Source organism: Oratosquilla oratoria, chromosome 23 (genome assembly GCF_046742065.1).
Source record: "Oratosquilla oratoria isolate Oo_2021 chromosome 23, ASM4674206v1, whole genome shotgun sequence".
Taxonomy (NCBI): domain Eukaryota; kingdom Metazoa; phylum Arthropoda; class Malacostraca; order Stomatopoda; family Squillidae; genus Oratosquilla; species Oratosquilla oratoria.
The window spans coordinates 6,159,841-6,172,340 of record NC_134799.1 but is presented as its reverse complement, the minus strand read 5'-3'; the positions used below and the strand labels follow the sequence as shown (position 1 = coordinate 6,172,340).

Below are 12,500 nucleotides of genomic sequence, written 5' to 3'. Positions count from 1 at the left end.
CATTTGATTTTCATATATACATACATACATACATACATATATATATATACTTTATATATATATATATATATATATATATATATATATATATATATATCTGTGTTGTGTGTGTGTGGTTCACCACCATGGTCTTGAATAATGTGTTGGACTCGTGATCGACGGCTATTTCTCTACCGAAAGAGAGCTGAGCTCATATATGACCGATCTATGGGTAATGCTGTCACCTTACACGCGCGCGCGCACACACACACACACACACACACACACACACACACACACACAACTCCCCGCCCACAAGAATTGGAGTAACGACCCGCAGCGCAGCGATATTGAAATTATTTCAGCCCAGGGCAGGATTCGAATCCGGACCGCCGAAGTGGCGGCCGGGAGAACTACCAACTGCGCCACGAGTCGTGGTGTGTGTGTGTGTGTGTGTGTGTGTGTGTGTGTGTGTGTGTGTGTGTGTGTGTGTGTGTGTGTGTGTGTGTGTGTGTGTGTGTGTGTGTGTGTCAGTATGTTATAAGACTGCGAGTTCACAAAGGCTTTTTCATGAAAATGGAAATAAACGAAGAGGAAATAGTGATCACTTGTCTTCGCGGATTTCTTGTCTTAAGCCACTGTTGATCACACCGACCAAAACTAAGCAAATGAAAAAGACGGGCAAAAGAAAGTAGATTATTGAATAAATGCATAAATAGATCATAAAATAAGTGAATAGAATAAATAATCAATCACAAATGAATAAATGAGTAGAGAGCACGACGTCTTGTCGTGGACGGCGTACGGCGAAAAGTCGATACGTGCGAAAGGAGCCTTAGAGTTCCTCCTCGGATCGTGACACTCGAACTCGTTCTGTTTTACTTCGGGGACGCGCACCCAGGTCCTTGTTCTGGATTCTGTGAAGAGCTTTGTAGCAGAGTACCAAGACACCAGAAGGAAAAAGCCCCAGAGAAACTCAAAGACGAGATGGAAACAAAAGATCAATAAAGTACTGGACCAGAGAGGATCCTACTGAAGGATCTGAGACCTACCAGGAGGAGGCAACGAAATAAGGACAAAGGTCTCTCCGGAAGAGTTACGTGATCATATAAAGGACAGAGACTCGTCCGAATGAGGCAAGAGAATAAGGGTCCTACCGAAGAGACAGATGCAGAGATCTGTCTGTGGAAGTTCTGTGGTCAGAAATAGGACAAAAGATCCTCTCTTGGAGAAGGTATGTGATCAGGAAGGACAGTATCCCTTCTGAGAGAGTTCTGAGATCAGAGATAGGACAAATTCCCCCTCCAGAGAAGCTGTCTCATCAAGAAGGTCAGAGGTCCTATCGGAAGAATTCTGTTATCAGAAAAAGGACAAAAGTCCTTCCAGAGAAGGTGTGGGATTAAAAAGGACGGAAGACCTTCCGGAAAAGTCCTGTGATCAGAAGACAGGACAACGATATCGTCTGTGCCTCTCAGAGTCCGTTTGTCAACACCAACGCGGAAGGACGCTACGTCCCGTTGGAGGATTTGACCCCACTTTGGAGGACACGAGATCCCTTGAGAGGACAGTATATTCTTCTTGTGTACCCGTTGACTGTAACATTTGACTACTCACTCTGTTTGATGGTAGGTGATTTTATTCAGTCAAAAGGTCTCCTATCCGAGTTCAAAAGAATGGAGACATCACTAGCCTTTGGTTTTGGCTATTCGAGTGCGGACGTGTGGTCAATCTCGTGTCTTACAATGTTCCAATTGCATACTCAATCTACATCTTTTCACCCTTAAGTAGATGAAAAAATAAAACTTAAAACAACTGAAGTACAATTTGAAATATGACGTCAGTTTGAAATAATTGAACCTGTATCTAAAATATTTTGACATGAGTTAAAAGATATATGATGTTCGTAATTAATTAGCCGATATTTAACTTAAAGGTGGATCACTCTGAAATTTGGAATTTCTAAAAACGAAATTTCTGGAATTTGGAATTATGATATTTAAGTCTCCAATCCACAGTCTCCAATTTTAGTCTCGTCAGTCTTAATCTTTAGTCTTCAATCCATCAATCCTGTCTATTAGACCTTTCGGATATTTTACAGAATCTACTCTGCTTGAACACATTGTGTGTGTGTGTGTGTGTGTGTGTGTGTGTGTGTGTGTGTGTGTGTGTGTGTGTGTGTGTGTGTGTGTGTGTGTGTGTGTGTGTGTGTGTGTGAGTGTGTGTGTGTGTGTGTGTGTGTGTGTGTGTGTGTGTGTGTGTGTGTGTGTGTGTGTGTGTGTGTGTGTGTGTGTGTGTGTGTGTGTGTGTGTGTGTGTGTGTGTGTGTGTGTGTGTGTGTGTGTGTGTGTGTGTGATTCATCGTGGTCTTGGATCATGTGTTGGACTCGTGATCGACAACTATTTCCCTCCCGGAAGAGAGCTCAGAGTTCATATATGAGATCTATGGGTAATGCTGTGACCTTACACGCACGCACACACACCCAAATCCCCACCCACGAGAGTTGGAGTAACAACTCGCATCGTAGCGATACTGAAATTATTTCGGCCATGGGTGGAATTCGAACCCGGACCGCCGTAGTGGCAGGCGGGAACTCTAACCACTACGCCACAAACCGTGTGTGTGTGTGTGTGTGTGTGTGTGTGTGTGTGTGTGTGTGTGTGTGTGTGTGTGTGTGTGTGTGTGTGTGTGTGTGTGTGTGTGTGTTATTTTGATTATCCATTTCCTTGAAGAAATTCCGAATTCTAGGAATTCTCCATTTTAGAATGTTTCTGCAGATTTTAATACTCAAGAAATAAAAAAGAAATTCATATTACTGTCTGTCAATGAAGTATTAAATCAAATGTCTATTAAGCTAATTTAATTTTGATGTATATTTTAGATCATATTAAATTATTTTAAATTAAGTTCAACCAGAATAAAAGAAGATTGTCACTTAGTAAGGAATTGGTCATAATGGTGGCATGCAAATAAAGAATAAGGAAGAAAGAGAGGAAGAGAGAAGAGGAAGGGCAAGAAGAGAGAAGAAAGAGAGGAAGAGAGAAGAGGAAGGGCAAGAAGAGAGAGAAGAAAGAGAGGAAGAGAGAAGAGGGAGGGCAAGAAGAGAGAGAAGAAAGAGAGGAAGAGAGAAGAGGGAGGGCAAGAAGAGAGAGAAGAAAGAGAGGAAGGGCAAGAAGAGAGAGAAGAAATAGAGGAGGAGAGAAGAGGAAGGGCAAAAAGAGAGAGAAGAAAGAGAGGAAGAGAGAAGAGGAAGGGCAAAAAGAGAGAGAAGAAAGAGAGGAAGAGAGAAGAGGAAGGGCAAAAAGAGAGAGAAGAAAGAGAGGAGGAGAGAAGAGGGAGGGCAAGAAGAGAGAGAAGAAAGAGAGGAAGAGAGAAGAGGGAGGGCAAGAAGAGAGAAAGGGAACAGTACGTGAAAGAAGAGAGGAGAAGATTAGTAGAAGGAGAAGGACGAAGAGGAAGAGGAGGGGAGAGGAATTATATATGGAGGAGGAGAAGGAGGAAGGAGGGAAGGGGACTGGCAGGAAAAGAAGGAGGATGGGGAAGAGTGGTAGAGGGAGAGGGAGGAGGAGGAAGAGAATGAGGGAAGAGGATTTGTAGGTGAAGGAGGAGGAGGAACGAGGAATGATAAGAGGAGAAGGAGGAGGATGGGGAAGAGTGGTAGAGGGAGAAGGAAGAGGAGGAAGAGAAGGAGGGGAGAAGATTTGTAGGTGAAGGAGGAGGAGGAACGAGGAATGGTAGGAGGAGGAGGAGGAAGGGTAGAAGAAGGAGGATGAGGATGGAATAGGAATTATAGGCGAAGGAGGAGGGAGGAGGGAAAGGGAATGACAGGAGGAGGAGGAGGAGGAGGAGGAGGAGGAAGAGGAGGAGGAGGAGGAAGAGGAGGAGGAGGAGGAGGAAAAGGAACGACAGGAGGAAGAGGAATTATAGGTGAAGGAGGAGGAGAGAGGAGGAAAAGGAACGACAGGAGGAAGGAGGAGGAATAATAGGTGAAGGAGGAGGAGGAGTCAGGAAGAAGAGGAGGAAGATGAGGAATATTGGGTTCCGTCGCCATCTGTCTGGGTAACAAGGGCAGGATCAAATCCAGCTGGTTTTCCTTCAGGCACCTTCACTTCGTCCTCTGCAGCTGGTGTGATCATCACGTATGTCACGACCAGAAGGAATGGCTACTCCTAACCCTTCAAGACGCAAAAGGAACCAAATTTTATTTTCTTCAGACAAAGGTTAATTGATCGTTTTATGCCTGTGAAACGGTGGAAGCCACTCCGAAGGGAGTTTCGGCAAATCGAGACCCATAATCAGGATTAATCCATCCCCACTTCTCCACCCAGCCGCTTGGAATTGTCTTTTCTAAGTCAGAATAAAGGGGGTCACGTGAAGAAATGTCACCCCCAGAAAGCCCACACGAAGAATCGTAACCCCACGAGATCCCACCTGAAGAATTGTCACCCCCAGTACGCCGAATATCAACAGTGGAATAAAGATTAGGTTAGGTTACATTAGGTTAGGCGATGTTAGGTTAGGTTAGGCTAGGTTAGGTTAGGTTAGGTTAGGTTAGGTTAGGTTAGGTTAGGTTAGGTTAGATTAGGTTAGGCTAGGTTAGGTTACGTTAGGTTAGGTTATTGGAATAAAGGTTAGGTTAGGTTACATTAGGTTAGGTTAGGTTGGGTTAGGTTAGGTTAGGTTAGGCTAGGCTAGGCTAGGCTAGGTTAGGTTAAGCTAGGTTAGGTTAGGTTAGGTTATATAAGGTGTGTCAATGTTGCAAAGGGGTTTGAGTGAACGCTGATATATAATGTTCGGGATTATTGTACCTTGGGATAAATGCCACAACCTATCACGACCATATAACGAGGTAGGTAAAGTACTCGGCTCGCGTCATGAGGTTTTGTGGGATTGAATCCTGTGACAGGAGGATTGTAATCCCTGTCAGGGAATTAGATCGCCCTTGCAATGTCCCCAGAACCTCTCCCGTGTTTTACAACAAGCCTTGGTCTTGTTCGTTCCTTATATTCGTAATTGGTGCAAATAATCGCAATTTTTGCGAATGTCCGCATAATGCAGCCACAGCTACCAGATTCACGTTACTTTTCTTCCTATTTCTTTAGCTAGAACTCAAAGATATTTGCAACCAATTGAAGATTTCTAATCGTCTTTATATGCCTTGTAAGAGGCGTGTGTGTGTGTGTGTGTGTGTGTGTGTGTGTGTGTGTGTGTGTGTGTGTGTGTGTGTGTGTGTGTGTGTGTGTGTGTGTGTGTGTGTGTGTGTGTGTGTGTGTGTGTGTGTGTGTGTGTGTGTGTGTGTGTGTGTGTGTGTGTGTTGGATCTTAAATCTCGACAGCAAAGTTAGCTAAACATCGTTGATATACAGTGAAATATAAAACCTCTCCTAACACTTATGCGTACTAAGTTCACTTTCAGTTTAAATTCATCTACAAGTTTCGATAAAGTTATGAGATAGATAAAGAATAACCAAAATAAGACGTTCATTAAAAAACAGGAAATAAGAAATAAGTGAAATGATAAGAAGTCACAAAAAGAAACAAAATTAAAAACTTTCGAAAAGAAGAGCACAAAAAGTGTGTCGACATGACGTCATAGGAAATCTACACTCCATACACCCTTCTTGGATGACAACACAGGAAACATATCAAACTCACTTGGTACTCAGAAGGTCCAGTGTGCATCGTTCCACTTATTCTATCTTTACAGTATTCAGAATGATAAAGAAAACACAGGACAAAATAATCATGCTGTTCGTAAATGCTTCGACATTTTCATTCTCTTTAGGTAGATCTCACATTATCGTAAAAATTGATACGATATAACATAAATGCAAAGAAAAATAAATTCGTTTCTGGCATTATCTATCGTTTGGGAAAATTTACGAATAACACAAATTGTATACTGTTACAAACAGGCTGAAATAAACATCCTGTGTAAAACAAATAAATATCAGTTACTTCACAGTATTTGGTAGATCGTCTCTACGTCATTTACTGCCAGTTCTCATGCGAATAACATCTCATTCTTTGTGTTCTGAGAAAACGACCAGACATACGTCACTGAGAGAACCAAATGTTCTAATAGTGCTTGATCACAGTATTATATTTTCCTCTTTCATGAGAAGTTGTAGTTACACGGAAAGCTATGCGTGCAACGTCAAATTATTTTTTTTCTTTCCTTCTTTAATTTGTTCCTTCGCTCTTCTTTTCTTTTTTTCGTTCGTTCGTTCGTTCTTCCTCTCCTTCTTTTTCGTTATTTCTTTTTTCTTTTCTTTCTTTTTCTTTCTTTCTCTTTTTCTTTTTCTTTCTTTCTCTTTTTCTTTCTTTCTTCTTCCTTCCTTCCTTCATTCCTGCCTTACTTCTTTTCTTTATTTCCTTTCGTTACATGTTATTCTTTTTTTCCTCTTTCTTTTGGTGATTTTCTTTCTTTTTTTGTTTTCAGGGGGCCGTGTGTTAGGCAAAGAAAAACAAGCAAACAAACAAAATGCCTAGGTCTTGACTTTCCACGCGTTCTAAGTTTCTTTTTTTTTTAACATTTTCTTTCTCTTCTTTTCTTTCATTTTCTCTTCCTTTATTCGTTTAATCTTATTTATTTTCCTTTCCCTTCTTATGTAAGATTGGTTAACGAATGGAATAGACTTAGTAACGACGTAATGAGCGCCGAGGAAAAAAAAAAGCAAAATTAGATAACTTTATCGATAGGAATGGCAGGTGGTAACGGACATGGAACTGACTAGTGTAGGCCTTATGGCCTCTTCCAGTGTCCTCCATTCTTATGCCCTTATGTTCTTGAGGGTTGAAAATGATTCCTTAGCACATATGCACCCCCAGCACAGAAACCATCGTTACACAAACGCCGAAGAAAGTAATTAGATCACGAACAAACTACCTGTTTATATTGTGAATTCAAGTACAATTGGCACTTGTAAAAAATAATAATAACAAAATGAAAAATAGAAAAATAACGCCTAGATAAGTATATGGAGTCCAATCTAACCTCAATCTAACTTATTTCTCAGCATCGTAAACTCATACACTCAAATCAAGTCAATGACTCTTCGCAGTTTCTGTTTATACCAACTTTCATTTCGCAAACAACCCCGCAAGGACCAACAAGCCTGTTGCTGTTTACATCAATGGTTCCCAAACGGTGTGCCGCGGCGCCAAAGAATGCCGTGAGATCAATTGATGGTGCCGCCAAATGTACTGGGCAAAAATTACTGTCACAATTATATATCTGTATTGCCATCCATTTTTGTTCATTAAAGCAGAATCAGTGTAAAGATAAGTATTTCCATATTATCCAGGGACAATTTTTTTTTAACACTGATGTTGAATCAAGAAAATACTGACAAACTAGATTTTAGATTTTCTAATAAGGGTGCCGGGGACTTCTGAAAGATTTGAGAAGGTTGAGAATCACTGGTTTACATCTTCTTTGTATTCTTTCGTATTTGTATCATGGCAACCCGGCCTTTGTACTTGCGGTTGTTCTTTCGAAGGAAGTCGAAGAGGAGACTGTCAATGCGGAAGAGTCCGCGCGTGTCGGAGATTCGACCCTCGTCGGAGTCCGACGGGAGTAATTATCAAAGAATCATGGATCCGCATAAAGACAGAAAAACTCCGTGGGGCAAGGGAAGGTAAGAGGCACAACACGGCATAACATTAGAAGTTTCGTAACTTCGAAAACAATGTTATTGCGTAATCCGTTGGCAGACATACGGGTAGATACACCCATACGCACAAATAGACGATCATATATACAAACATGTATGTATACACACGTGTCCGCACACACGCATATTCATATACACGCGCGTACACACACATACATACACACACACGCGCGCGCGCGTTTATATTGTATTTGCATAAGTATATATATATATATATATATATATATATATATATATACAAGTATGTATGTATGTATTTATTTATATATGTATGTATATATGTTTGAACGTATGCTACACAAAGTGAAAAATATGGGCATCACTGGAAATTTTGATATATTGTTTTATAATTACCTAAGCGATAGAAAACAGAAAGTAAAGCTGAGTGATTATTAGTGGAGTGCCACAGGGCTCAGCGCTTGACCCACTGCTCTTCCTGGTCACCATAAGTGACACAGACCAGGAGGTAAAAACATCCAAAATGTCTTCATTCGTGGCTGATACCAGGATCTCTCGGGAAATTACAACCAGAGAGGATCCCGAAGGATTACAAATAGGCCTGGAGACAGTATATAAGTGGTCAAGTGAAAACAACATGGTATTCACCAACAAGAAATTTGAACTAATAGGATATGGCCCAAGTGAAAATCTTATAAGTACGGGTACACAGTGGGTGTAGAGAAAACAAAAACGAAGAAACACTGAGGAACCTTGGGGGTGTGGATGAGTGATGACTGTGGCTTCAAAACACACATAACCCACGTCACTAGTGCTGCTCGTAAAACGAGTGGGTGGAACCTCCGGACTTAAACCTCAAGACGAGAAAGCCTGAGCACTTGCTACTTCTGTGGAAGACCCTAGTAGTGTCGAAGAGATACAAGAGCTTCAACGGGTCCAGAGGGTATCCACGAGGAGGTTAGTCGGGAACTTCCAGAAAAACTGGAAGATGCTGAAAATCCTCAAGCTCTATTCACTGCAGAGACGCAGAGAGCGCTATATAGTGGTTTACGTCTTGAAAGTCCTGGAGGGCACAGCATCAAACCCATCACATGAAGGAAGTGGTATTTAAGGGCAATACCACCCCAAGTATGGTAGGACCTGTGTGAGAAGGTCCAGAAGCAGTTCATCCCAGTGACTGAAGAGAATCCAGTAAGACCTTGGTAGTGTGTATGTATGTATGTATGTATGTATGTATGTATGTATGTATGTATGTATGTATGTATGTATGTATGTATGTATGTATGTATGTGTGTATGTTATGGCCCCAAATTCTTCAACTGTCTCCCAAGAGAAATAAGGAACCTAATGGGAGTCAACACGGAGGCTTTCAGGAGGCTGGACAAATTCCTGGACAACATTCCAGTTAGGCCTCCAGTCTCACATGGCCGAATCTCACGAGGAACGGCAACGAACTCGATCGTAGACCAATTCCAATACGTGAGACTCGGGCAGACACGTAGGAGTGGTGTGTCCCCAGACTGGCCATGGTGTTAACACCAAAATCTATAATACAAGAAATACATACAAGTATGTATGTATGTATGTATGTATGTATGTATGTATGTATGTATGTATGTATGTATGTATGTATGTATGCATGTATGTATGTATGTATGCATGTATGTACGCACGTATGTATGTGTGCATGTATGCATGTATGTATGTATGTATGTATGTATGTATGTATGTATGTATGTATGTATCTGCGCATGCATGTGATGTGTATAATGACGTATGTCTGTAAGTATATAAAACTTCTTATTTATACAAACTTAAATGTTTGAGAAAAATCTTCAAAGGATATATAATCAATCGTAAATATTTCCTAAAATATATTTTCCAGAATTAGCACTGCTTCTATTTCTCGTTACTTTGAATCGAGGCTTTTATTCGTGGGAAGGAAAATATACAATAATAAGAGATTTTTTTTTTTACATTATTATTAATCTCGTAATTCGTGTAATCTGAAATTCAGTCGATCCAAACCAGTGCTATGGTAATATTTCATCATTATTTCGTTGCATAATTCTACGCCGTATTGTGCCATTCTTTTTTCCTTGTCATAATTGAACATCTCCTTTAGTGGATTATTATACTGGGAAAGAATGGTACCCAAAGATTTGTTCGTCTTTTTCTTCGAGTGTGTCGCGAAGTAGACGCAGGACCTCCCTTAGTGAATTACTATAGCGAACCCGGATGGCACCCAAGGACATATTGGCCTTTATTCTTCGAGTATCTCTCGATGTCCAGACAGGATAGAATCCTTTGTTGCTCACGATCAAGGTGATCAGGTCTTTGTCCCTGTAGAAGGGAAGGCAACGGAGATCTACCAGAAGGAGATGTATGGTCTCTGAAGAAATCGATGTCATTCTTCACCTGCTGGGAGTTTTGTTGGCAGCCATTAACTACAAGACGATGCAAATGATTCTTTGCAACCTTTCTTGGCTCCTTCCTCCATCCCACCCCCTTTTTCAGACTCGTTTTCGTTCGTACAACCTCACAACAAAAAATAATCAGATCAAAGTGATAGTAAAATTGATAGCGGCCATTTCTGAGACAAATAGATATGCTCGTGGATTGCAAGCCCTGTGTTAGTTTGCTGTTTAAGATGCGTGTGTATAGAAATAGGAGATTTACAATCCAACACACTTAGGAAGTATGAAAAGAGTTACGATGGTATTCTTTAACAAAAAATTCTTTCCTTATGTAAATCTTTCCTTATGTAAATCTTATATAAATCCTTGGAAGGGAAAGATTTTTTCTTAAGAATACCACCGTAAGAATATTACGGTGGTATTCTTAAAAGAATTCTTTCCTTATGTAAATCTTATATAAATCCTTGGAAGGGAAAGAATTTTTTTTAAGAATACCACCGTTAGATTCTTTATGGACTTGTTTTGATTCCTTTTTTCCGGGCATTTTCGTCATGTCGCTGTCTTTTTGTTTTCCCGCGAATCGGTTTTCGTAAGCCGCGAAAACCAAAATTCGCGAAACTAAAAAAGAACAACAACCATAACCTTTTGTGGTCTTGAGCGCATATTTTCGTAATCAGGAGTTACGCAAGACTCTTCTGAAAGAAATAAGGTCGAAACTCGAGGCTTGCGGTCCCTTGAGTCCTGAAGAACAGATTGCAGGACATTAGACACGTGAAAGTTACACGCTAAGGCGACCTCCAGAAGGATCTCTTCTGGTATAGCAACAAGATCCGGCTAGCCCCCAAGAAGGAGGGAAGAGAAGAGGAGGGAAGAGAAGAGGAGGAGTGGAGAAGAAGAAAAACAACACCAGAAGGAAATTGCTGAAAATGAAGCTGAAAAAGTCTTAACTTAATTCAGGTCATTCTCGTCCTCTTAGTAGGACAAAGAAGTAAAAACATGCTATATGCACGCACACAAGCTCACACGCATACACACGCACACACACACACACACACACACACACACACACACACACACACACACACACACACACACACACACATACACACACACACACACAGGCGCGCGCACGCATGCACATACAATACTGGTACACAAACAGAAAAAGAAGAACAAGTTTTAGAAGACAAAATATATTTGAAACAGAAGGAAGACTGAAGACAAGAACTTCAAAATATGTCTGGCATAAAACAGAAAAGAAAACAAAGAAGGTAAATGAAAGAGACAACCGAAGAAAGAAGGAAGCAGATATAAGAAAGGAAAAAAAAAAAAAAAAAAAAAACAGGAAAGAAATTTAATTAGGAGAGGGGCGGTGCAGATAGGAAGAGATTTTTTGTTTTGTTTTTTGTTTTTTGTAGTTTTTTTTTATGTCATCCGGGCAGAACGGAGTCCTACTGCATGTTAGAGTAACCTCATTAATTCCCCTCCCTATTTCATGTCAATTTACTGCGTCAGTCAACAGAAATACATAAGCATTTACAAATACATACACACACACACGTGGGAAAAGCAATGATAATATTAATGATAGATTAAGAACCGAAACAGTCTTGTATGGACCAATAGGTCTGTTGCTATTTGTTTGTCCGTGTAATTCCATGTAATGTAGACACACAGACATCCACACATGAATGTACACACACACACACACACACACACACACACACACACACACACACACACACACACACACACACACACACACACACACAAACACACACACATGCACACACACCGTGATGTGGTACAAAGGTTTGATTGTCTCCGAGGGGATACAATGGTCTTGCAGTGGACCATGAAGTCTGACCTTAAAAACATGGAGTGTCACTACGATGACCGTCTCCTCCGGGGGGGGGGGTGGAAAGGGGGAAGGGGGAAGGGGGGGAAGGGGGAATAAAGGGAGAAGAGGAGTGGAAGGGAAAAAATGCTTAGGGAGGTGTGATAAAGAGTAGAGGAGATAAAGAGGAGAGAGCAAAGCAAGAGAGAGAGGGAAGAGGGAAGAGGAGGGGAGGCTAGGGGAGAGAAGAGGAGTGTCTGAGAATTGCAACCGGTGATAAATATATTTTTTTTTTTCGTAGAAAACTCGAACAAGCGAAATGTTGCACCACTAAAGTAACAAAAATTGCTTCGTCCTTACAAGCCAACGGGAGGGGAGGAAAGAGGGAGCGAGGGAGGGAAAGGAAGGGGGGAGGGAGGGAGGGGAGGATGTTTTAGGGGGAGCAACGGAGTGACATAGGACCGGGAGAAGAGGGAAGGGGGGGGGGAGTTGAGGGGGAGGAGAGGGGAGGAGAGGGGAGGGAAGGAGAGAATGGACAACAGAAGCTTCTTTGTGGACAGTTTCAATTGACCACCATCCCATCCCCTTCCCCCTTCCACCCCTTCCCCCTTCCCCTTTCTCGTTCCTCTTACGTTCC

At 41.4% G+C, this 12,500-nt stretch overlaps 1 protein-coding gene across 4 annotated transcripts in view; it reads right to left on the bottom strand.

Annotated features, from left to right (window-relative positions):
• LOC143037919 (innexin inx2-like) overlaps window positions 1-12,500 on the bottom strand; it is an 87,209-nt gene that overhangs the window by 38,423 nt on the left and 36,286 nt on the right. Inside the window, exon 1 of one of the 4 annotated variants that reach the window (XM_076206590.1) lies at window positions 5,631-6,297. The exons of the other annotated variants lie outside the window; for them this stretch is intronic. The gene's annotated coding sequence lies outside the window, so the exon portion shown is untranslated. Of the gene's footprint in view, window positions 1-5,630; window positions 6,298-12,500 lie in introns of those variants that run through there. 4 annotated transcript variants of the gene reach the window in all.